General features: G+C 41.4%; 1 protein-coding gene and 1 pseudogene across 2 annotated transcripts in view; both read right to left on the reverse strand.

Moving 5' to 3' along the window:
* The window catches only part of WASF2 (WASP family member 2), a 109,292-nt gene that overhangs the window by 36,186 nt on the left and 45,512 nt on the right, over positions 1–27,594 (reverse strand). The window lies entirely within an intron of this gene.
* Positions 20,702–22,868, reverse strand: LOC132542511 (large ribosomal subunit protein eL43-like; annotated as a pseudogene).

Raw genomic sequence — 27,594 nt, forward strand, 5'->3', positions numbered from 1 at the left:
TTCTCTCTTCCATCCGCTTCAACACACCTGGTCCTAAATGCTCTTGAGACAGCAGGAAGTGTCTGGAACAGATCCGGAAACCTTCGAGTTACTGTTTTTTATCCTGTGGCTGAGCCCCTTTCCCTAGGAAATCCCCCAGCACTTCAGGCTCATGCTGAGCTATTGTTTTATACTTAGATTCTAAATTCCTAGTTTGGCAAGGATAGGTGGAGGTCTTAGTCTCAATAGAATGAATATGACTATACCCAAGGCACAATGGGCTGGCCCTATTCCTTTAATTTGTGAAACTATCTATAGGCCAAAGCTATCCCAGTGGTACAGCAGAGGACTTGCATCCTCAGAGGTTATAGGTTCATCAGTGCATTATTAGAGTTGAGCAGTGTTCTAGTCTCTGTCTCATTAAAAAAAAGGGGGGGAGAGAAATTACATATTTGCTTCAAATGAAAAGGTTAAAACTGAAAAGTAACACCTACCCAAAGCTCCAATATTGCTAACTCCTTTAAAAAAAAAAAAAAAAGCAGAACAGAGGTGTACTTACACCAAATCTTAAAACATCAGCTCATCAATAATAATAAAAAAAGTTAACAGTATACAAAATGCTTAGACTACACTAAACACCATATATTTTAAGAATGAAACAATGTATCATCTGGCCAAAAAGAAAAAGCCCTTCAGGCTCAAAGGGAGAGTAGTCCTTTGGAACAGACTGCCTCTTGTTATGGACATTCTGATCTGCTAAGAGTAAAAATAAAACAGGAAGCCAGCAGCTTGGGGAACAAGATTTCCTGTCACCAACAGCAACAGCCCAAGAACCAAGAGAATCAGCTGTTTGCTCAGAACTTCCAACCTCCCTTAATAGTCATGTGGCAGCTGTGCCTATCTTTGGGGTGCAGAGGTGTTTCCTGAATATTTGTCTACTGTCTAAGGAAATAACCGCCAATCCATTCCTCTGCTAAGCTCCCCTTTTGACTCAACAGGTTTCTTTTTAAAATGTTTATTTTTTTTAACTTTATTTGATAGGACAGAGAGAAATTGAGATAGAAGGGGGATAGAGAGGGCGAGAGAATCACCTGTAGCACTGCTTCACCACTGTGAAGCTTACCCCTGCTGTAGGTGGGAGCTGGGGGCTTGAACCCCGGTCCTTGCACATAGTAACATATGCACCTAACCAGTGTGCCACCAGCCTGGCCCCTCAACAGGTTTTCTAATTGAAACTCTGGACTTTTCTTGCTAGTGCAACTCTTCCTTTCCTGAATGTAAAGGTTATCAGGTACTAAGATGCAATCTTTAGCAACATGTGGTAAAAGAGAGTTTAGCTACAAGGGCAACAAAAGGGAATAAATAAAAAATTTTTTAAAAGTTTAGAACGGAAAAGGAATCATTTTTTTCAAACAAAAGATCCTCACAGGGTCCTCTGTATATTATTTTCTGGGTATCTTTTTTTTTTAATTTCTTTATTGGGGGATTAATGTTTTACATTCAACAGTTTGTACATGCATAACATTCCCCAGTTTTCCATATAACAATACAACCCCCATCTGGGTGTCTTTTGACCCTCAAAATTCAAGCTTTTGTTTCTTTCTTTTCCTTCATTTCCCACTGGTACTTGGTACCTGTAAGACAACTCCACCCACTCCTGGCAGCTTTATTATTCTTTAATAGGCAGCTAATATGGATCAGGCACTAATAAAATCTGGTTTTTTTTGGGGGGAATGGTAGCACACTGGGTTAAGCATACATATTATCATGTGCAAGGATGGGTTCGAATTTCCACTCCCCACCTGCATGGGAATATTTCACAATCAGTAAAGCAGGTCTACAGGTGTCTCTTTTTCTCTCTCCCTCTCTTCCTCCTCTTTCAATTTCTCTCTGTTCTATCCAATAAAATAAAGAGAACAAAGAGAGAGAGAGGATTGGGGGAGAGAGGAGGAAAAAGAGAGAGACCTGCAGTACTACTCTACTGCTTTGAAGCTTCCCTAACCCCCTGCAGGTGGGGGCTTGGGGTTTGAGCTCTACTGGGTGCGCCACTGCCACGCCCCCCAAATCTTCTTTCTTTCTTTTTCTTTTCTTTTTTTGCCTCCAGGGTTATCACTGGGGCTCGGTGCCTGCACTATGAATCCACTGCTCCTAGAGGCCATTTTTGTTGCCCTTGTTATTATTATTATTGTTGTTGTTGGATAGGGCAGAGAGAAATGGAGAGAGATGGGGAAGACAGAGAGGGGGAGAGAAAGACAGACACCTACAGACCTACTTCACCGCTGGTGAAGCGAGCCCCCTGCAGGTGGGGAGCCGGGGGCTCAAACCGGGATCCTTAAGCCGGTCTGTGTGCTTCGAGCCATGTGCGCTACTGCCCAGCCCTCTCTTTCTTTCTTTTTAAAGATTTTATTTATTTATTAGAAAGGCAGGAGGAGAGAGGGAAAGATCAGACACCACTTCGGTACATATGCTGGCGGGGATTGAAGGCAGGACCTTCTATTTCAGAGTCCAGTGCTCTATCCACTGCACCACCTCCTGGACCATCCCCCACACATTTCTTGAAGAGTCAGAAATTGAAATGTGTAGCAAGAGATGACTAAAACCAATTATTGTGGTTCCCACCATGAGCAATCATTTCAGTGCTTGTTCCAAGTTCTCAGAGGTGCTAAAGGGACCCTGTCACCTTGAAGTTCCGTGTTGAGCACGGTCACTGACAGAGTACTTCCAGAGTGCTTTCTGGGCACCTAGTGGAAAGCAGATTGCAGATAGCTCGATAGTATCAGATTGAGGGTGGGGAGGCAACTTCTAACACCTTTGTACTTCAGCACTTACGCCTTTTTTATTTTATAACTTAAATTTTTTTTATTTATTTATGTTCCTTTTTGCCCTTGTTGCTTTTTTACTTCTATTATAGTTATTGTTGTTGTTATTGATGTTATTGTTGTTGGATAGGACAGAGAGAAATGGAGAGAGGAGGGAAAGACAGAGGGGGAGAGAAAGACAGACACCTGCAGACCTGCTTCACTGCCTGTGAAGCGACTCCCCTGCAGGTGGGGAGCCCGGGGTTTGAACCTGGCTCCTTATGCAGGTCCTTGTGCTTCGCGCCACCTGCACTTAACCCACTGCCAGACTCCCCCACTTATGCCTTTTGAAGTGACTGGGATAAACAGACACAAATGGAAGTCAGGCTGGGTGGTTTACCTGGAAACAAGTTTTCAACAGTAAAATGGCACTTCTCTTGTCAAAAAAAGTTAGCCTCCCAAACCAACTACTCATGAAATAGCAATGTGTCAATATTCATCAGGATAAAAAACAATTCAGGGGGAGTCGGGCGGTAGCACAGTCGGTTAAGCACACGTGGTTCAAAGTGCAAGGACCCAGATAAGGATCCCAGTTCAAGCCCCCAGCTCCCCACCTGCAGGGGAGTCGCTTCACAGGTGTTGAAGCAGGTCTGCAGGTGTCTGTCTTTCTCTCTCCCTCTCTGTCTTCCCCTCCTCTCTCCATTTCTCTCTGTCCTATCCAACAATGATGACATCAATAACAGCAGCAATAAAAACTACAACAATAAAAAACAACAAGGGCAACAAAAGGGAATGAATAAATAAATAATATTTTTAAAAAAACAATTAGGGGTCTGAAGACAGCTCACCCAGTAAAGCACACATTTTGCTATGCTCTAGGACATGGGTTTGAATGCTTAGCACAATGTGGAAGCACCATGCACAGCATTAGAGGAAGCGTCATAAATGGTGGAACAGTGATGTGGTATCACTCCTTTTTTCTTTATCAGAAAATGAATAGGGAAAAAAAATCCACTGGGAATAGTTGAATTTCGCAGGTACAAAGTTCTGATGGGAAAAAACAAACAAAAATAAAACAACTAGAAAAGTAAATCTGTTAGGAGTCGGGCCATAGCACAGTGGGTTAAGCACAGGTGGTGCAAAGCACAAGGACCACTGTAAGGACCCCGGTTTGAGCCCCCGGTTCCCCACCTGCAGGGGGGTCGATTCACAGGCGGTGAAGCAGGTCTGCAGGTGTCTATCTTTCTCTCCCCCTCTCTGTCTTCCCCTCCTCTCTCCATTTCTCTCTGTCCTATCTAACAACGATGACATCAATAATAACAATAATAAAAAAACAAGGACAACAAAAGGGAAAATAAATAAATAAATTTAAGAAAAGGCAAAAAAAAAAGTAAATCTCCTATATTAAGACAAAAGTGACTTGTTTCAGAGCCATAAAGAGACAAAATTCTGTTATGTAGAGTAACCTGCATTTTGCATATATATATATATATATATACATATATACATATATATATATATAAAATCAAGCTTGTATTCTGCATGAAAACTATGGGCTTATGCACGCCCTAAACCATAATGGTAAGTAACATGACCAAGAGGAAACAAAAGCCCTGTTCTGCTGAAGACAAACTTAAAAAAACTTCTAGGTTCTTGATTCTCAAATCAGCTTCAAGTTGTAGAGTTAAGACATACTTGAATTAGTACCTTAACTTTGGTACAAAACTTGGCGATTTTCCTAGAGACATTAAATAATACAGTTTATCAAAAATGTCTACTACAAGGAGGACAAAGTTATTTGTAGTTTGAAACTGTAGGCAAATATTCCTGTAGAATCAATCTTATTCATTGATAAAGAATTTTAAACACCTTTAACCATGAATATTACTATGTAGTAGAATATAATTTTTCACATATATTTAAAATAAAATATGAAACTTTAATGTAATTTGGTGGTCTTTTTCCCTCTGGACCTCCTAAAAAACGTATTTTTTTCTCTCTCCCATTCTTCATATTATGTTCATCTGAACCACAAAACAAAGGAAGTGATCAGAGAGACTATTTTCTCAATTTCCCTCAATACTGTACATAAACAGTATCATTCCAGATACACTTGAGAAAAAATAATGCATTACATACAATGGATGCCTAACACCACTAGGATTTACCTCTCTTAAGGAAATCGGATTGAGAAAGGTTTCTTTATCATCAGGAGTTATTTAGTGAAAAATTTGTAGAGCAATGGGCACTGAGGAACCACTGAATTAAGGAAGTAGCATGGTCATATTTGCATCTTAGATAAATTATTTTAGCAGAAACAAAGAAGTAACATTTGGGCAGAAGAAGGCTGGAAGTAAGGCTAATTGAGAAACTGTTCATAGGCAATGGACAACAGAAATGGTAAGGGTCACAGAATTAGGAAATATGAACTGAGAAACCAGAGACCTGTAGAAATGAGTCCAGTTCCTCACTCATACCTGCTATTCCCCTGATAGTTTATAGTTGTACGCACAGGATGATAAAATGCCTTATTAAAGGTATGAAAAGAGGTAAGTGCTGGTGCCACTAGCAGAAATAAAGAGAAAATCAAGAAAGCAATAGTTCTCAGTTGGAAAAAGAGTAGAAGGCATGGTCTTCATAAAATCAAAAGTGCTATTCAGCTGTACTTTAATTAGAGAAATTATGTTATACTGAAGCTGCTAATTTGGGGATTTGGATGGTCTTAGCATGTGAAATGTTATACAGGAGAGGGATTAAATTAAAACCACTGAGAAAGTAGATTTAACTAGTTGATTTCTTTGATTTTTAAAAATGTTTGATTTTTAATGAGAGAAATACTGAGAGGGAAAGAGATCAGAGCACTGCTCTGCTCTGGCTTATGGTGGTGCTGAGGATTGAGCCTGGGACCTACCGCCACAGGCGTGAATGTCCTTTGCAGAATCATTATGCTGTCTCCCCAGCTCAGTTTATTTCTTTTAAATAGAGCTAAGTGTTCTGGATTAGACCAGGTTCTCTTTAGAGGTTATAAATTACTCCAGATCATCCAGATCCTCTATATGACTGGTTATCAGACATGCTGGGGAGACATTCCTAGACTGTAAAGATGTTGAAGGTAAGAGATTGCATGACTTCCATAAGGCCTCCAAAAATGATTTAGACTAGGTGATCTCTAAGAAGTTCTAAAATTCTTGGATTTGCTTCTACCTAAACTGCCATAACCTCTTTACTTGGCTAATAGTTGTATGTATTCTGAACACAAGGACAGAGATCACCTTAGCAACTATAAAGAAGGAGAACTGACTCCTCCTATATGTTGAGACTCATCTAGCTACCAGGACCTACACAATCCACAAAAGCCCGAACGCTATTTCAGACATGAGCCCCGAGATTAAGTTAGTTACACCATGGCTACCCAAAGAAGTCCAGTAACAAAACTGGTTTTAGATCAATGCCAGTCATCCAGGTCAGACTCTCATATATTCAAGACCTGCACTCTACCTGCTGAGCCACCACCCTGGCCATAACAGCAATACCACTCCACCTATCATCTTCACCCCAGCTTCTTTCAGTTTATGAGGCTTGATGAGCCTGAGAACAAGCAAGACTGTGCATGCCTTCTTAGTTATGGCTTTGCATTGTACTGACCAATCTAGAGTGTCATGATGAGATTCATGCACTGAACTGGACCCGGATAATGTATTCTTTCAGATCCATCATCAAGAACTTTATATACTGAAGTTACCAAAGAATAATTATGTATCACATTTGGTCAGAGTAAAGTCACAAGAAGACTGAGAACCACATAATACTCTGAACTCTTACAATCCCTGGTTCCTGGAGCAGGAGCAGAACAAGGTGAGAAGTTGGGTGGGGGGTGGGGGATAGAAGGCAGTAATGGAAGCTGTTTATGCAAGGGAGGAGGCATTCATCTATTCTCCACGCTCTGAATTCACGCTTCTACCAAGACAGAAGACAGATAGCTACTGGCTTTGACAATGTGTTTATTACTACCTGTTTATTACAGATAAACAAACAATACATCATTTAGAGCCAAGGTCACTGATAACACTTGTAGATTTCTATGGCTGAATCCAGAAGCAAGTAGATCTGAGCTATAGCAATAACCATAACAACAAAAACGCTTTTCAAGGCAGTTTCTCTTTGAAACATACCCCCAAAGTGCTGATCAGCAGTAGCCAGGGACGAGACTATATGAGGATGTTGTGTGTGTGGCAATTAGGACTTCTGCTTTCACTTCAGTATTTCTCACTATTCTATAGTTAACTACATTTTGGATGAGGGCATGTGAGAAGAGCTTTTACATTGCAGAGCAGTGTTGTCTTTTAAGAGAGAAATTTATGTCAAAACATGCACATTCTACCAAGGTGTAGGCATTTCAATGAAAAAAGTTAAACAAATGGGGGCTGGAAGAGTAGCTCACCAGGCTACTGTTTTCCAACACAGACCAGGTTTGAGTTCAGGTGTCACCCAGGGGTGCCACAGGACTGGAACAACTCTGGTGCCATGGTGTCTCTCCCTGCCTCTTAATAAATTAAAAAGGGACCTGGGCGCAGTGGATCATTCATGCCCATGGTTGCAGCTTGTTAAAGGGGGGGGGGGGAATTCAAAATGATAGACAGGACATGTTTACTGTAACTGTAATCTAATTTTGCCTACCAAATGCTTGGCTTTGGTAAAATCTTTGGTGAAAAAGTATGAATTTACTGTTGCATATAACAGTCTTCACTGCCATTCAACAACCACAAGGAGGAATGCCTCACTCTAAATTGACGCACCCACCCACTTCCTGTTGAAATGCAGGATGAAGCTGAACCTACAAAAATAACCACACTGTCTCCAAACACAGGAATTACTGACAAATCAATTTAGACCACTATAGCAATGTCCAAAAGAGCAAGCAAGGCCAAAATGGATCTCCTAGAGTGGACAAATAATGCATCTGATTAGGAGAACCAAGAAAGAGCTTACTTGTGATCTAAATCTAGAAGAAATTTCAAATTTCACACAGGAATCATAAATGACACCAGGGATTATTCAATACAAGTAAACTTCCTTCTTGTCCTCACTTGGTTTTGAGAAAGTTGCCTAGGAAATAGGACTTCTAAAAGATAGTACCTTTTTTAAAAGTCATTTTATTGGGGGGGGGGGGCTTAGTGGTTTATAGTACAATTGCTGACATATAGATACAATTTCTCATCTCCCTAGGTGTCAGCCACTCTTACTCCCAAATTAAGTCCTTTTCCACCATTATGTACCAACACCCTCCCCACTGCTAAAAGCTAGATAGTATCTTACTCCTTGAACACACTCTGTATCTATCAAGAGCATCTAGTAACTCCATAACTTTGTTATCTTTCGGGGCAACACTACCTTTTGTTCTGAGTCCAGCGGTAGAGCAGCGAGTTAAGCTCATGCAGCGAGTTAAGCACACGTGGAGCAAAGCACAAGGACCAGCAGAAGAATACTGGTTCGAGCCCCCAGGTTCCCCACCTGCAGGGGAGTAGCTTCACAAGCAGAGAAGCACGTCTGCAGGTGTCTGTCTTTCTCTTCCCCTCCTCTCTCCATTTTCTCTCTGTTCTATCCAACAGCAACGACATCAATAACTACAACAATAAAACAAGGGCAATAAAATAAAATAAATAAATAAATATTTAAAAAATAAAGAAAATAAATTTAAACATTAAGTTAGAAATCACAATTCTGGGAGTCGGGCTGTAGCGCAGCGGGTTAAGCGCAGGTGGCGCAAAGCACAAGGACCGGCATAAGGATCCCGGTTTGAACCCCGGCTCCCCACCTGCAGGGGAGTCGCTTCACAGGCGGTGAAGCAGATCTGCAGGTGTCTGTCTTTCTCTCCTCCTCTCTGTCTTCCCCTCCTCTCTCCATTTCTCTCTGTCCTACCCAACAACAACAAAAACAATATCAATAACAATAATAACTACAACAATAAAACAAGGGCAACAAAAGGTAATAAATAAATAAGTATTAAAAAACAATCTTAAAATAAAAAGAAATCAGTATTCTGGGGCTGGGCAGTAGCGCAGCGGGTTAAGCGCACATGGCACGAAGCGCAAAGACTAGTGTAAGGATCCCGGTTTGAGTCCCTGGCTCCCCACCTGCTGGGGGGGTCAATTCACAAGCTGTGAAGCAGGTCTGCAGGTGTCCTTCTCTCCCCATCTCTGTCTTTCCCTCCTCTCTCCATTTCTCCTTGTCCTATCCAATAACAACGACATCAGTAACAACAATAATAACCACAACAACGATAAAACAAGTGCAGCAAAAAGGGGAAAAATGGCCTCCAGGAGCAGTGGATTCATGGTGTAGGCACGAAGCCCCAGCAATAACCCTGGAGGCAAAACATGAATAAATAAAAATAAAACAATAATAATTCTAGTTCCTAGTTTATTGATGATGGTTAATTGGGAAAATTTTTTTTAAAAATTCAGGTTCATCTGTGAGCTGCACTAAAAAAATAAATATCCAAAAGATTTATGTGAAACAAAATTTTTATCTGCAAAATATTCTAAGCTCTGAAAGAAGTATTTATTTAAAATTTTTTTTATTGTGGTCCAGGGTGTGGCACACTGGCTAAGGCACTGGACTCTCAAGCATGAGGTCCTGAGTTCAGTCCCTAGTAGCACATGTACCAGAGTGATGTCTGCTTCTTTTTCTCTCTCCTCCTATCTTTATCATTAATAAATAAATAAAATCTTTAAAAAAATTTATTCTTTTTAGAGATGCTGAGGACTGAAGCCATAACCTTGTAGATCTAAGTTATGTGTTCTACCACTAAATTAGATTCCTGGCCCGTCAAAGAAAAGATTTATACAAATAAAATATTTCCTGTTGGGAGTCGGGCTGTAGCGCAGTGGGTTAAGTGCAGGTGGCGCAAAGCACAAGGACCGGCATAAGGATCCCGGTTCAAACCCCGGCTCCCCACCTGCAGGGGAGTCGCTTCACAGGCGGTGAAGCAGGTCTGCAGGTGTCTATCTTTCTCTCCTCCTCTCTGTCTTCCCCTCCTCTCTCCATTTCTCTCTGTCCTATCCAACAACGACGACAACAATAATAACTACAACAATAAAACAACAAGGGCAACAAAAGGGAATAAATAAATAAAATAAATATTTAAAAAAAAAAAAAATTTCCTGTTTCCCCATCTTGGCCCAAGTTCACTGTTATAGACCCACTTAAACTGCAAAAGGCCTATAATATCATCAATGTTGACTTTTAGTCATAGGTACAAAGCTCATTTTACTTTCCCATTCTAATATCAAATTATTTTAATACCATTTATCAAGATGGTATAGTTTGATATATTCAAACTACCCAGGTAAATGGGTTTGCTTTTACTCTAATTGGATAAAAACATACTGTGCAGAATTTTACTAAGAAATCTTACAGCTAAGAAACAAACAAAAAAAAAAGGGGGGGGGGGAGACCTTACAGCTAACCTTTGTGGATACTCAAGGACAAGACTTCTTTCAGCCAAAGTCATCAATTAAGCACCAAACTCACATTAGAGTTTGCCACAAAAAAATACTGAAACATCAAAAAAAAAAAAAAAAGCAAATAAAACAATAAAAGTATCAAAGCCCAATAAGTGAGCTCACATGGTTACCAGAAATATATCAATAACTCATACAAATCCCAATAACGCATTTTATTTATTTATTTAGCCACCAAGGTTATAACTGGGACTCAGTGCCTGCATCACTCCACTGTTCCTGGCAGCCATTTGTTTTGATAAAGAGTGAGAGACAGAGCAGTAGAGAGACAAACAGACAGCAGCACAGGTGCAGCACTTCTCCATCACTTAAGTAGCAGCTCCCCCCAGGTGGGGACCAGTTTTTTTGGTCTTTGTATTTTGGTAACATGCATACTCCACCTGGCCCCTAATGAATTCATGGGCGGGGGCAGGTGGCGGCACATCTTTAAGCGCACACATCACAGTGCACAAGGACCCAGGTTAAAGCCCCTGGTCCCCACCTGCAGAGGGAAAGCTTCACAAGTGGTGAAGCATATCTGCAGGTGTCTCTCTGTCTTTATCTCTCTCTCCCCTCTGCTCTCAATTTCTGTCTCTATGTAATAATAAGTAAATACAAATATTTTAAAATATTTTTTAAATGTTTATTTATTCCTTTTTGTTGCCCTTGTTGTTTTATTGTTATAGTTATTGTTGTTGATGTTGTCATTGTTGGATAGGACAGAGAGAAATGGAGAGAGGAGGGGAAGACAGAGAGGGGAGAGAAAGACAGACACCTGCAGACCTGTTTCTCCACCTGTGACTCGACTCCCCTGCAGGTGGGGAGCCAGGGCTCAAACCGGGTTCCTTATGCCGGTCCTTGTGCTTGGTGCCACGTGCACTCAACCTGCTGCGCTACCACCCGACTTCCACAAATATTTTTAAAATACATAAAAGAATCAATTTTTGGAGCCGGCTGGTGGCACACTTGGTTTGAGCACACACATACCATGCACAAGGACCCAAGTTCAAGCACCCAGTTCACATTTGCAGGGAGAAACCTGCATGAGCAGTGAACAGTGCTGTAGATCTTTCTTTTCCCGTCCCCTCTTTCCCTCTTGAGTTCTGTCTCTATATGAAAAAAAAAAAAAAAAAAGCAGTAGGGTGGTGGCGCACCAGGTTATGTGCGTAGTATGAAGCTTACGAACCCATGCACGGATCCCAGTTCAAGCAGTCGGCTCCCCACCTGCAGGTGGGGGGGGGGGGTCACTTCACAAGTAGTGAAGCAGGTTTGCAAGTGTCTAACTTTCTCTCCCTCTCTTATCTTCCCTTCTCAATTTTGCTCTGTCCTATAAAAAAATTTAAAAAAAAAAGCCAAGGAGCAGTTCATAGTGGAGGCAAAAAAAAAAAAAATTAAGTGGGGGAGATAGCATAATGGTTATGCAAAAAGACTCTGACCTCTGAGGCTCTAAAAGTCCTTCAATCCCCCAACTACCATAAGCCAGAGCTGAGTAGTGCTCTAGTCTCTCTGTATCTCCTTCTCATTAAAATAAAGAAAATGTATTTATAAAAAGTCTCATTTTCACGTTTCCTTTTTTTACTTGTAGTCAATGAGAGGAGAGAGAGTGAGTAATCACTAGCTGATGTTACCTCAGAATTTGAGCTAAGAGGATAAATACAAAATACATTCCTCCTGGGTTGGTGATAGCTCATTTGGTTAGTGCACTAATTTCCATGTGCATGACCACGGTTAGAGTCTAGCCCCCACCACAGTGAAGTTTTGGTGTTATGGTCCCTTTCTCTTTCTATACCTCTTGGTCTCTTAAAAGAAAAAAAGAGAGAGAGAAGTGGCTCAGCAAGCAGGACAGAGCACATGCTTCACAAATCTGAGGATCCAGGCCTTGATCCTCGGCACCATATATGGTCAAAACAGTGTGTTTAGGTTTTGGTATCTTTCTCCCCCCCCCACCCCCCCAGTACACTGCTCAGCTCTGGCTTTGGTGGTGGTGGGGGATTGAATGCGGGACCTGGGAGCCTCAGGCATGAAAGTCTGTTTGTATGACCACTATACTATCTCCCCCGCCCGGATCTCTCTCTAACTATATTCCTCTTTAAATACCTGGACTTGAAACACCTGGGAGAAAGCCAAACCTGGGCAAGTGCTACTGTACACATGCAGAGTAACAACAGTGTACTGGGAACACACTGTTGGTTTTTATGGAAAGGAGTCTAATCCTACTCTTATCTACTAGTCCTACTAATCTTACTCAGGGATGGAGGATGGGGCTAGGATATTTTCTTTCCTTTTCTTTCTTTCTCTTTTTTTTTTCTTTCAGATTGATGTATTTTTCATGACAGACTGAGAGAGATACTAGAACACTGCTCAGATCTGGCTTATAGTGATGCTGTGGTTTGAACCTGGGCATACAGAGTCTATACTATGACAAAATGAGTTACTTCCTTGGTCCTCTTTCAGTAGCATTGAGTACTGTACTCCCTATAGTTTAACTTTTTATAGACAAGGCACATTTGAAATGGGTGGGGGGATGTGGGGTGGGGAGGTGGGATAGCAGAAAACCCAGATGAACACACGTTACCATGCAGAAGGACCCAGGCTGGAGGCCCTGCTCCCCACCTGTAGGGGTGAGGCAGGTCTGCAGGTGTCTCTCTTTAACTCTACCTCTCTATCTGCCCCTCCCTTCTCAATTTTCATCTATCCCAACTAATAAAAAAAAAGAAAGAAGAAAGAAAGAAAGAGAGAAAGAAAGAAAGAAAAAGAAAAATGGCTGCTCTTTAAGAGTGGTGGATTCGCAGTGCTAGCACCGAGCCTCAGAAATAACCCTGGTGGCACTGAAGAGAGTTATGGTCCAGGAGGTGGTGCAGTGGCTAAGGCACTAGACTCTCAAGCATGAGAGAGAATTATGTGTGTGGTCCAGGAGGTGGCACAGTAGATAAAGCATTGCACTCTCAAGCATGAGGTCCTGAGTTCAATCCCTGGCAGCACATGTACCAGAGTGATGTCTGATTCTTTCTCTCTCTCCTCCTATCTTTGTCATGAATAAATAAATATTTTTTTAAAAAAAGAAAGAAAGAAAGAAGAGAGGGCAGAGGGAAGGGAAAGAAAGAAGGAGAGGGTGGGAAGGAGGAATAAAGAGAAAGAGAAGAAAAAAAAAGAGGGAGGGGATCGGGTTTGAAAATGAGGGAAGGGTCGGTCGATGGTACACCAGGTTAAGTGTACATAATGCAAAGTGCAAGGGCTGGTGTCAGGATCCCAGTTCAAGCCCCGGCTCTCCACCTGCAGGGGAGTCGCTTCATAAGGTGTGGAACAGGTCTGCAGGTGTCTATCTTTCTCTCCCCCTCTCTGTCTTCCCCTCCTCACTCAATTCTCTCTGTGCTATCCAACAACAATAGCAGCAACAGTAACTGCAGCAGCAACAACAATGGAATAAAGATGGCGTCTAGGAGCAGTGGATTCCTAATACAGACATCGAGCCCCAGCGATAACCCTGCAGGCAAAATGATAGTAATAATAATAATAAATAAAAAGAAAATGTCGGGGGAAGGAGATAATCAGAGCTGAATAATACATCAGTCACAGAGTAAGTCTCATTTCATCCTATAAACTGCCTAATTATTCATTTTTATTTTTTAATTCCCTTTTGTTGCCCTTGTTGTTTTTTATTGTTGTAGTTATTATTGCTATTGTTATTAATATTGTTGTTGTTGGATAGGACAGAGAGAAATGGAGAGAGGAAGGGAAGACAGAGAAGGGGAGAGAAAGAGATACCTGTAGACCTGCTTCACTGCGTGTGAAGCGACTCCCCTACAGGTGGGGAGCCGGGGGCTCAAACCAGGTTCCTTATGTTGGTCCTTACGCTTTACGCCACGTACGATTAACCCGCTGCGTTACCGCCTGACTCCCTAATTATTCATTTTTAATATCTATGAGGTCCCACTTCACATTTCAAGCTTCTCTCTGCAGTAACCGTTCCCATTTCTGGGATGGAAGGGCAAAAAAAGTAAACTGACTTTACACAACTGAGAAAGGAGGGTGGGGGGGAAGTGACAGGATGGTTGCAAAGCAACAACAGAAAAGGAAATTCAGCAAAATGTTCTGCTGACAGCTCTAGGGCGATATACAAACCACTGTATGGTCAAGGAGCAAGTCCCGGATCTGACTGTTAATAGACCAACTTAAGTGGGGAAGGATCCAGTAATCACAACTACATATGAACACCAGGGAGTGGAATTATGGAGCAAACTGGCATGCAATTCCTTATCAACTATTCTACTCTGCCAACTGAAACAAGAATTCATACCTAAAAAAGCATCACACACTCATCTGTCACTAACAGCCAAGCCACCAGCAACTGACTGAGAGTCAGCAGCAAAGGGCAGCATTATAGCTACTTCCTCTTACAGGGTCTAGTTGCCACTGAAAACATGGAATTTATCAGGTAAAGTCCTTGAGCAGAGGGGAAAGTACCCAGTCTTTTCTTTCTATCATTAGTTTTTGTTTTGTTTTTAAGGTGATTAACAAAACCCTCAAAACCTAATGAGCAGATGCACAGAGCATCGAGAGAATGAGCATTAAGGCAGAGGTGGGTTTTAACTCACTATTGCCAAAATTTAGCTTTGGGGGCTTGGAAAGCAGTTCAGTCTCTCAATAAGTTTTCTTCTCTCTTAATCTTTTTAAAAAATTTTTTATTTTTTAATCTTTATTTATTGGATAGAGATAGCCAGAAATTGAAAGGGAAGGGTAGATAGGGAGGAAAGGGACAGAGACACTTGCAACACTGCTTCACCATTCACAAAGCTTTCCCTCTGCAGGTGGGGGCTGAGGGCTTGAACCTGGGTCCTTACACATTGTAATATGTGCACTAAATCAGGTGCGCCACCACCCTCCTTTTTTGAGTAAGGTTTATTTACTGATTTTTTTCTTAAATATTTTTATTTATTTATTTATTATTGGATAGAGACAGCCAGAAAATGAAGAGGGGAGGAGGAGATAGAGTGGTCCGGGAGGTGGCACAGTAGATAAAGGACTGGACTCCCAAGCGTGAGGTCCTGAGTTCAATCCCTGAGAGCACATGTACCAGAGTGATACCTGGTTCTTTCTCTCCTCCTATCCTCCTCCTATCTTTCTCATGTATAAATAAAGAAATCTTACAAAAAAAAAAAAAAAAGAGGGAGAGAGACAGAGATACCTGTAGCTCTTCTTCACCACTTGTGAAGCATCCCCCCTGCAGGTGAGGACCAGGGGCTTGAACCTGGGTCCCTGTGCACTATAATGTGTGCACTTAATCAGGTGTGCCACCACCTGGCCCCTTGATTTCTTCACTCTTTTTTATTTTAAGGCCATTTCCCCCATTTTGTTGCCCTTGTTGTTGTTATTGTTGTTAGGATAGAGAGAAATTGAGGCGGATGGGGAAGATAGAGAGGGGGAGAGAAAGATAGACACCTGCAGACCTGTTTCACCACTTGTGAAGCGCCCTCCCCCCCACAGATGGGGGGCCTGGGACTTGAACTGGAATCCTTGTGCCGCTGGTCCTTGCGCTTAGCACCATATGTGCTTAACCTGCTGCGCTACCACCCGGCCCCCCATTTATTGATTTCTATGAGAGACAGGTGATGAGAGGGAAAAAGAACCAGAGTATCACTCTGGAACGTGCAATGTTGGGATTAGGACTTGAAGCCTCATGTCTGAGAGTCTAATACTTCAACTACTGAATCACCTCCTGGGCCACTCAGTATGCATTCCAGTCTACCAAATTATTATAATGATCCATAGCTGATAGGACGATTATGGGGAAAATGAAATAATGTATATATAAGATGCCCAGCAAGTACCAAGCACAGACACATGATTACAATAATAGCTGCTGCTGCAGAGTGCTGACCTGGTGCGGTGGCTCTGCACATGGGCTCTAAGGCAGACAGAGCTTCAGGTTCAAACCCCATTCTCATCAGAAGCCAGTGGTTCACCCATCTGGGGGGAAATAATAAAAGACAAGACTTTTTGGGCCAGGTGGTGGGGCACCTGGTTGAGGGCACATGTTACAATGAGCAAGGAAGCAGGTTCAAGCCCCTGTTCCCCACCTGTAGGGGGAAAGCTTTGCAGTGGTGAAGTAGTGCTGCAGGTGTCTGTTTCTCTCCCTCTCTACCTCTCCCTACCTTCTTGATTTCTGACAGTCTCTATCCAATAAATGAAGAAAATAATAAATAAATAAAAATTAATGCTAAAATAACATTAAATAGCAGCAGCAGTGACTGTAGTAGTAAGTAGTTGTGGTAGTGCACCATGTCTGCATCTATCTCTAACTTAATATGTCAGACACTATTATAAATGTGCTGTATGTGCTTCACTTAATCATTAGAGAATAAACTTCACAGGCTGCCTGGGAGGTGGCAAAGTGGGTAGCACATTTAACTGGAATCATGAGGACCCAAGTTCAATCCCCAGCATCAAATATGCAGTGATGCTATGGTCCTTTCTTTTTTTTCTTCCTCATAAACAAATAATTTTCAAAGAATGAGCTTTAGAATGTATTAACAGTTAACTATAGAACCCTTCCCAATCAATGAATATTAAGCAGACATTAGAAGACACAAAGAAAAAAAAATTTCTCACAGCAACAACAACAACAACAAAAACAGCAACAATGGGGTGTCTCCAAGATGCAGTGATGGTCTCCAAGAGCAGTGAATTCAAAGCGCAGGCACCAAGCCCCCAGTGATAACCCTGGAGGCAAAAAAACAAAAACAAAAACAAAAAACAAAACTTTCTCAGGCAGGGGTAGATAGCATAAGCATAACAGACTCTTGAGGCTACAAGGTTCCAGGTTCAATCCCTTGCATCACCATAAGCCAGAGCTGAATAGTGCTCTGGTAAAAAATAAATAAATATTTTTTTAAAAAGAATAATTAAGATAATAAAAGACCTGGAGCTATATGCCACTATTTATTAGCAAGGCTAAAATGTTACCTCCTAACTAACACATCCATGTTTTCCTTTATATACTTAGACATAGCTGAAACAGCTGTTTCATATCCTTGTCTGATAAGTCCATCATCTCTGCCATTTCTCTTCTTTTCTACCAGAACACCAACCGCTTAGCTCTGGCTATTGGTGATACCAAGGAACTAACACGGTCCATCTTGTATGCAGTGCTACTGCTGCATGTGCCATCTCCCCAACTTTTAAAGTTTCTCTTTCTTTCTTACCAGAGCACTGCTTATCTCTGGCTTATTATCATAGTGCTGGGGACTGGACTCAGAGCTTCAGGCATGAAAGCCATTATGTAGTCTCCCCAGCCCTAACCCTTCTTTCTTTATGCCTTTTTTTTTTTTAAATTTATTTAGGAGGGAGGGAGGGAGGGAATCAGAGCATCACTCTAGCACATGTGATGTCAGCACTGAATGGAGGACTTTATATTCTCAAGTCCAATGCACCCAGTAGGTATTCATCAATTCTCATTACTAATTCAAAGGAATGCTGAGTTTGGACTCACTTCCCAATGGTAACGAAATAATCTAAGGAAAGAAAGACACATTAAATAGTACTGAGAATTATACAAAGGCCTCTCCTGAAAGGTCCTTCTTTCTTTGGTCTCAGTGGAGGCCTAATAGTAGGTGGGCATTTAACCTCTTTTTTTTTTTCTTAGACAGGCTCTCTAGAAATGTTACAAATGCTGAGAAAGAAAAAAAAAAAGGGTGGCCTCTATTTATATTGTGCCAATTTAATATATATATATATTATTGCTGGGACTTCACTCTGGGTCTTTTTGTTTGTTTTTGACAGAGAGAGAAACTAGCTTCCTCAAGTGCTGTAGCCCTCTTGTGGGATGTGTCGACCTGAGTCACATGTATGGCAAAACTGGCCCTTCCCAGGTGAGCTATCTTCCAGCCCCCATATACAATACCAATTTGAAAGATTAAAACAAAGTGTATCTGCCTTCCAAATCATAGTCAAATATTTCCAGTATTTTCACTTTATGTACTTTGAAAGCAAAATAGTCTCAAAGGGACTATTATGGAGACTGTAGCATTTCTTAAAAAAAAAAAAAAAAGAAAATCTTTCATTTACTTTTAAGAGCGTCCTTGACTCTTTTTCAGTCTGAAGTCATTTTTCTTTCTGAGCACCAACCAAAGAGGTATGCTAAGCCTTGCTTTTTTTTTTTTTTTTTTTTTTTTTTTGGTACAAGGTCTTATGCATTCCTGATTTCACCACTGTCAGGCCAGACTTTTTTATTCTTTTTATTTCAAAGAGAGAGACCACAATATTGAAACTTCCCCTGCCTGTAGCTAGAATAAGTATAGCTCATGAAGGACAGGATATCGCCTGCCAGGTAAGGAGCTTCTGACCCTTGCTGAACCTTTTCTGATAGTCATTGCATTCTATCTTATATTACAGACATTTTTGTTTTGTTTTATAATTCCAGTAAATTGTTTTTTTTTAATTATGTATTATTTATTGGATAGAGGTAGGGAGAAATCAAGAGGGCAGGGGGAGGAAGGTAGTGAGGGGGAGAGACACTTGTAGCACTGCTTCATTACTCATCAAGCTTCCCCTTTGCAGATGGAAGGGGCTTGAACCCCTTGAACATTTTAACATGCACTTAACCCAGGCTCCACAGGACTTCTATAGTATGAAACTCTCTGAGAACAGGAACTAAGAAAGATGCTTTCTTTTTTGCCACCAGGATTATAGCTATTCGCATAAATAACTCCTCTGTTGCAGGTACTTTTTTGAAAGGCAGGGCAGGGGTAGATAGCATGACAGTTATGCAAGGAGACTCTCATGTTCAATACTCCAAAGTCCCTGGTTCAATTCCCTGCAGGGCAGGGGAGAGAGCATAATGGTTATGCAAAAAGACTTTCAAGCCTGGAGTTCCAAAGTCCCAGGTTCAATCCCCTGCACTACCATAAGCCATGTATAAATAAATACATTTTTAAAAAGTGAAAGACAGGGAGTCGGGCGGTAACACAGTGGGTTAAGTGCACGTGGAGTGAAGCGCAAGGACTGAGTAAGGCTCCCGTCTCAAGCCCCTGGCTGCCCACCTATAGGGGAGTCGCTTCACAAGCGGTGAAGCAGGTCTACAGGTATCTTTCCTTCCCCTTCTCCGTCTCCCCATCTCTCTCGATTTCTCCCTGTCCTATCCAACAACAACGACAGCAGCAACAATAAAGACAGCAGCAACAACAATAATAATAATAACCACAACAATGATAAAACAACAAGGGCAACAAAAGGGGAAAAAATGACCTCCAGGATCAGTGGATTCGCACTGAGCCCTAGCAATAACCCTGGAGGCAAAAAAAAAGTGAAAGAGAATTAAAGAAGCACAAACACAGCACTGTTCCACAGTTCATGAAGCTTCCCCGTGCAAGGGCTTCCATGTGGATGGTTAGGGCCTCAAATCTGGGGCCTTGCATATGATAGAGTGTTCTACTGGGGGAGCTGGGTGGTGGTGCACCTGGTTGAGAGCACATGTTACAGTGTTTAAGGACCTGGGTTCAAGTCCCTCGTCCCCACCTTCACAAGTGGTGAAGCAATGCTGCAGGTGTCTCTCTCCCTCTCTTATTTTCCCCTTACTCTCAATTTCTGGCTGTCTCTATCCAATAAATAAAGATAATAAAAATATTTTTAAGGGGAGTCCGGCAGTAGCACAGGGGGTTAAGCGCAGGTGGTGCAAAACACAAGGACCAGAGTAAGGATCCCGGTTTGAGCCCCCGGCTCCCCACATGCAAGGGGGCCGCTTCACAAGCAGTGAAGCAGGTCTGCAGGTGTCTTTCTCTCCTCCTCTCTGTCTTCCCCTCCTCTCTCCATTTCTCTCTGTCCTATCCAACAGCGACGACAACAATAATAAGTACAACAATAAAACAACAAGGGCAAGAAAAGGGAATAAAAAAAAATATATATTAAAAAAAATGTTTTTTTTTAAAGAGAGAGAAGAGTATTCTACTGGGTGAATCATCTCCTGATCCCCCCCCCCCAAGTATCTTTAGACCTAACAAAAGTGGTTGTAACAGCAGCTATCTGGAGCAAAGAGTGGGATTCTTATTAAAACTTCTTAGTATCGGGAGTCGGGCGGTAGCGCAGCGGGCTAAGCGCACGTGGCGCAAAGCGCAAGGACCGGCTTAAAGATCCCGGTTCCAGCCACCAGCTCCCCACCTGCAAGGGAGTCGCTTCACCGCGGAGAAGCAGGTCTGCAGATATCTATCTTTCTATCCCCGTCTTCCCCTCCTCTCTCCATTTCTCTCTGTCCTATCCAACAACGACATCAATAACTACAACAACAACAACAAAAAGGGGGGAGAGTCGGGCGGTAGCACAGTGGGTTAAGTGCACATGGCGCAAAAGCACAAGGACCTGCGTAAGGATGCCGAGCCTCCGGCTCCCTACACACAGAGGACTCCCTTCACAGACGGTGTGAAGCAGATCTGCAGGTGTCTCTCTTTCTCTCCCCCTCTCTGTCTTCCTCTCCTCTCTCGATTTCTCTCTGTCCTACATAACAATGACATCAATAGTAACTACAACAATAATAAAAAACAAGGGCAACAAAAGGGAAAATAAGTAAATATATATATAAAAAAAAAACAAGGGCAAGAAAAGGGAAAATAAATTAAAAAGAAGAAAAATTCTTAGTATCCTATAGTGCTTGCTTAATAAATTGTTGATTTTTTTTTTTAATTATTGGATAGAGACAAAAAACTGAGAGGGGAGGGGGAGATAAGGAGGGAGAGATACTGGCAGCCACTTGTGAAGCTTTCCCCCTGCAGGTGGGACCAGGGGCTTGAACCTGTATCCTTGTGCACTGTAATGCATGTGCTTAGCCAGATGCATCACTGCCTGGCCCCTGTAAATTGCTGAATTCTTAAGATGTGCTAGGCAATATACACATTTTCTTGAGTATCTCTATTCCTCAAAATTTTTTATGCAAAGTGAGTAGAACTCGGATTTTATATATGAGAACTAAAACTTAAGAGCAATTCTATAACTATATCAAAGTCAGCTTTCTTTAAATAGAAATTAATCCAGTTATTATAGGCTAGTGATATTTCAGGTGGTAGCGCTTCTACTGGTCTTTCAATTCCTTCAGTCTTCTGCTGGCAGCCTTTACAGTGATGGCAGAAGTGGTGCTGTAAGTTCAGGCACCATCAACTATGGTATTCATGCAGGAACTGCAGTGCCACATGTCTAGGGCTCGTCTCTTCATCTTGGTTTTGCCAGAAGGAGTAGGTATACTTGGCATGCTAGCTGATCTCAATCTTCCTTAGCATCTTCCAGAGAGAAGTGCCATAGCAGGTCCTATATCTACCAACTATACCCACCTCCTTGATGCCCCTGGCTATGGCACTGCAAACTAGGTCCGAGCCCAGAGAGCCAAAGTCAGCTTTTAAGCCCAGGTCCATGTGGGTCCAAAGTTCCTGTTTTTTCTATGACAACACTGACTCTTTTTTTTTTTTTTTAAAGATTTTATTTATTAATGAGAAAGATAGGAGACAGAAAGAACTAGACATCAGTCTTATACATATGCTACCTGGGGTTGAACTCAGGACCTCATGCTTGAGAGTCAATGCTTTATCCACGGCGCCACCTCTCAGACCACACAACACTGACTCTTTAAAAAGCACTCAATCAACAAGTTAGGCAAATAGATCCATATTTCTCATTTTTAAACACAAGTGCCACCAAATTCCTGGCTAGTTTCTTCCTTTCCCCTCGAAAAGACTGCCTGCTAACATAAGAAAGCCTTCCTGACATATTTACCTTCGACCTGAAATGGTGTTAATGAGGATAACACACTGCTTTCTCCCTCTCTACACCCAATTTCAGCCAGCTGCTCAGGGGCTTCACATCTTTCACTTTAAACAACATAAACACTGGCTCATTTAAAGTGCGAGCCTTAGATGACATGTTCAGAAGCTATTGCTTTTCAAACAAGCTCCTGTTTTCAAACAGCTAGGCATTTGGGGTTCTATCACTTCTGACAGGTTACTTTTATCTACAGGGTCCCTGAGAATCACTTTAAGTTCTATTCTCCGTACACTGTTCAACTCATCAAATTGTGTAGTCAAAAAGACTTCTTTTTAGAGACCCTAATTTTCTTTTACAACCTCAACACATTCCTATGAGTAATCCCTGAACTATGTATATATGTTTTAAAATTATAATCTCCTGACCCTTTTTTCTAAAAAGCACAGCTGTTTTTCCTTTCAGCCCAAGTAAAGATAATTGTTTCAGAAGTGAGTGTTTCCCCATCTTTTTCTGCATATGGGGAATACTGAAGAGATAAGTCTTTTTAAATTATTAAATGTAAACAACTCATTAAATATAATCCAATTACTTTAATTGTAAAAAGAAAGTAATTACAATATGTACATGTATTCTTGCCTAGTAGATTTAATATCATAAATTAATCTTCTCAACATTAATATTTTAAATTAACCTTTGACATTAGAAAAATGCAAAAAGATTATACACACACACATATATATGGATGGAGGTACTTTATGTTGTAATTTTACCCACAATTTTAGTGGGAAAAGCCCCACTCCCACAGAGCGGGGTAATTAAATACCACCTGCTCTAACGTTTAAACTGGTATTTCTTGTCTGCTATAAATCACATTAAAAGATCTGTTTTAAATTCTAATGCTTTTGTGAAACAAAAAGCCAAGAGATGAATTGTATGGCATTCCAATCATCACAAAAGCTCTACTTAGAAAGCTAATCCCAAGTCAAAATGTGTTAGAATCATGTCTTCGGTATAGCAACTTAAATTTACCATTATCTAATTTCTGTTATTAACAATCAATTACAGCTCTCTGAGAACACTCCCAAGCATTTTCCTTAATCTCTGGTTTTGAGTCCCTCAAGTCTGCTGTTACATTTCCCCTCAGTGACTAACTGGGTTTTTTTTGTTTGTTTGTTTGTTTTTACTTTCTGGGTGACTGGGATAAATAAATTGTATAATCAAATCTCTATGAACAAACAGCTTTGAACATGGCCTCTGCCACAATCTGTGCACTAAAGAACTTTTTGAAAAATGTTTTATTTACTTATTTTAATGAGAGACATACAAGGAGAAAGAGACTGGAAAAGAGCAGAGCAATGTTGAGCTTTGGCTTACCGTGGTGCTGGGCATTGAACCTGAAACATAAGAGCCTCAGGCATGTAAAACTTTTTGCATAACCATTATGCTATCTCCCCAGTCCATAACTTCTGTTAAAACAGAGGGGCGATGAAGCAGGTCTGCAGATGCCTATCTTTCTTTCCCTCTGTCTTCCCGTCCTCTCTTGATTTCTCTGTCCTCTCCAACAACGACAGCAACAGCAATGATAATAACAACAATGATAAACAAGGGCAACAAAAGAGGGGAAAAAAAAACAAAAACAGAGGAGACAACAAGGGCAACAAAAGGGAAAATAAATAAGAATTTAAAAAAATTTTTTAAAAAAAGAGGGAAGTGAACCAGAAAGTGAGGCAGCAGATAGAGTGCAGGACTCTCAAGCACGAGACCCCTAGTTCGATCCCAGGCAGCACATGTAGCAGAGTGTGACGTCTGGTTCCCTATCTCTGTCTCCTCTCCTCTCTCTCATTCATAAATAAATACAATCTTTAAAATGGAGGGGGAAAACAAAGCTTTTTTGCTTTTCTACCTCATACCAAAATCTGAGTGTTTTTTAAAGACATGAATATGTCTTAAGAAAAATTCAAATCATATTTAACAAAACTATATGAATATATATGCTATAAGGTAACTTAACTACTAGGGCCATGTTTGTATAGCATTTTCCCTCCAATGTAGAAAAGTTGTATTTAAAGTACTCTTTTTTTTTTCCTTAGAGATTTATTTAGCCATCTGTCAACAGAAAGGGGAGGGAGGGCCTTGAACATCATCACAGCACACATGATGTGGGGGATCATGCTTGTAAGTCAGGCATTCCCCATTCACGGGTCATGGTTTCAGCAACTTATAAGGAATTGGCTGAAATAGATCTTTCTGTTCAGACCCTGTAATGATGAGTCAAAGGTGTTGCTCCACCTCACAAGATACCATTCCCAAAAGAAATTAATGAAATGGAGGAGCCTAAGACTAACTTCTCTGGTCATTTGAACTATAGCTATGTTCAAGCAGTTGTCTACTACATAAGTCTGGTTTCTGCCACTGCACAGGTTAACTATCTGAAAGGACAATGGCATGGGTCACTATAGATCCCCTTAACCCCAAATACTGTAATGGATTCTGAACAGTTATCAAAGGTTAGCAGACAGATGGAGCTCAGTTCTCTAGAAGGTCATCTCCATTAACAAATAAGAAGTAATTTTACTAGTAAAAGATGTACTAGCAGCTAAAACTAAGGTCCTTTCAAGATTTAAATGATTCAAGTCTCATCTTGATAACATGGGTATTTCTGTACAAAATATATCTTATTAGGCCAACTCCTGCAAGTTGAAAAGGTGTCTTTAAATACCTGCTGACCTTAAATTGCCATGTTCCATCCTTTAGAGGGATTGATTTTCAGGAAAAGGACAATAAGGTGCCAGGTTCAGTTCAATGTAGATCAGAATACTATTTGGTGAGCTTATTCTGCACCTGTGGAAGCAAAAGAATGACTGGCTCACACACCCATGTGGAGGACGGTAGTTATGTGGGCTCTCCCTATGACCTCTTTGGCAGCAAATGTAAGGTAGTCCTTTTTTGAGGCTGAGAGGCGGGCCCAGGACTTTCAACTACCCATTCAAGCAGGGTTACGACTCCCCTCCTCCATAATTAAGTTCCTTTTTCCACTCTCCGATGCATGCATGAATTGCAGTGACATTGACATGGGGGCCTGACATTAGCCTTTGAAGGTCATTTAAATCCTCCCCCCTTCTTCTTCCTCCTCCTCCCAAGCCGCCTTAAAAGCAATGCATCATCCACTCCACAATGCCAGAGAGCAGGGTTTGACTCAAAGGGAAGTCACCTAGGACAGAAAAAGACAAGGGGCTTGGGTGGGGTAGACAGCATAATGTTATGCAAAGAGACTCTCATGGCTGAGGCTCCAAAGTCCCAGGTTTAATACCCTGTACCACCAGAGCTGCACAATACTCTGGATAACAAACAAACAAATGCTTTAGAGTTTTAAAAAATGATTTAAAAGAAGACAAGGGACTGATCAAATTCAGTCATCATAAAAAGAACAAATCAAGGGACTGAGGAAGGGCTGAGGTAGAGCACTTGTTTACACGCATGAGATCTGGGGTTCGATGCCACCCCACAACATGTGAGAGCAATAAAACAAAAGCAGAACTCCATGGATGTTACAGTCATGCTTTGGCATGTCACTCTCTTGCATAAAAATATAAAATAAGTGGTCCTCGAGGTGGCACAGTGGATTTTAAAGCATTGGACTCTCAAACATGAGGTCCTGAGTTCAATCCCTGGAAGCACATGTGCCAGAGTGATGTCTGGTTCTTTCTCCTCCTATCTGTCTCATTAATACATAAAGAAAATCTTTTAAAAATATATAAAATAAAAGCAGTCAGGGAAGTGGCTCTACTGGATGAACTCCTGCTTTCAATGTGTAAGATTCTGGGTTTATTCTGCATTAAAAACAAAAAAAAGTCAAAGAAAAATTATGATCAGCCCAATGTTTCAATGTTTCAAGAGAAACACTAAGCATCTAACATTGGGTGAACAGATATACTTCTACTGATTATTCCTTTTGAAGAATAAAAAAAAATGATTATGTACAATATGGGGTCCCTTTATCCTATCGTCATGCTCCTGGACTCTCCCTGCAGTCCTGCAGACCTCTGCATGGCCCCCCACTGCACCATGCTGTCTCTTCCCTTTATACTTATGCTCAAGTCTGTCACATGTATGCATGAGAGTCTGGCTTCACTCCCTATTACATTACAACTTCCAAAAACTGTCTTACAAGATAGAGAAGAGGAGGAAGAAAGGGAGGGAAGAAGGAGGTGGTGGCGGTGGTGGGGAACCAACGCATCACTGGCACATGCAATAGCAGGACTCAAACTCAGGACCTCATGCTTGAGGGTTTAACACTTGATCTACTATACCATCTCCCTCCTAGCTCTCCCCCACTCCCGGCCCCACCTCCCCAACAGTTTCTAAGATCTTCTAACTACAGTTCTGGTGAAACATCTTTCAACATGCTTTGTCCCAGAGAAACTCGGTGCTCTCTCCTTTATCCAACTCTTCTAATTGCCATAAAACCTGTGCATGTTTATTCCATCACAATGTATTAAAATGACTTTTCTTTTTTACATATTGCATCTATTTATTTACTGAATAGAGACAGAGAAGATAGAGAGGGAGAGAGACAAAGAGACACCTGCAGCACAGCCTCACTATTCAGGAAGCTTCCCCCGTAGGTAAGGACCAGGAGCTTGAACCTGGGTCCTTGAGCATTGTAATGTATGTGATATGTGCTCAACCAAGGCACCACCACCTGGCCCTGGACTGCCTTTCTTACTTGCTTTCCTACCAACTATGAGTTTGTTTTTTTTTTTATTTCCTTATTGGGGGATTAATGGTTTATAGTTGACAGTAAAATACAAGTTTGTACATGCATAACATTTTCCAGTTTTCCACATCACCATCACTACCATCATGTTCGAGGACCCGAACCCTCCCTCATACCCTCGAGTCTTTTACTTTGATGCAATCTATGAATTTTTTTTTTAAAAAAAACAGTGGTCAGTCACTCTAATCTTCGTGCCTATCATCATGTCAAAAACTGACATAGTGGGGGTTGGGTGGTAGTGCAGTGGGTTAAGCACACGTGGTGCGAAGCACAAAGACCAGTGTAAGGACCCTGGTTTGAGCCCTGGGTCCCCACCTGCAGGGGGTCACTTCACAAGTGGTGAAGCAGATCTGCAGGTGTCTTTCTCTCCCTCTGTCTTCCCCTACTCTCTCCATTTCTCTGTCCTATCCAACAACAACGACATCAATAACAACAACAATAATAACTACAATAATAATTACAACAGTAAAAAAAGGGCATCAAAAGAAGGGGGGGAGTAGCCTCCAGGAGCAGTGGATTCATGGTGCAGGCACCAAGCTCCAGCAATAACCCTGGAGTCAAAAAAAAAAAAAAAAAAACAGACATAGTGTCAATTAATATTTATCTAACGAAACCACAGAAGCAGCGCTTGTGCTTTGGCCCACATGAAGGTGAGGATGGGGAAGGTATATATAGACATACAGTCTTATTTTAAGTATCTTTTTTAAGAATTATTTTTATGTACTTCGCATGAACAGGAGAGAAAAGCCACAGAGCCTCCTTCATATATGTGACACAGGAACCTGAACAGGGAGCCCAG

Source organism: Erinaceus europaeus, chromosome 13, assembly GCF_950295315.1.
Source record: "Erinaceus europaeus chromosome 13, mEriEur2.1, whole genome shotgun sequence".
Taxonomy (NCBI): Eukaryota; Metazoa; Chordata; class Mammalia; order Eulipotyphla; family Erinaceidae; genus Erinaceus; species Erinaceus europaeus.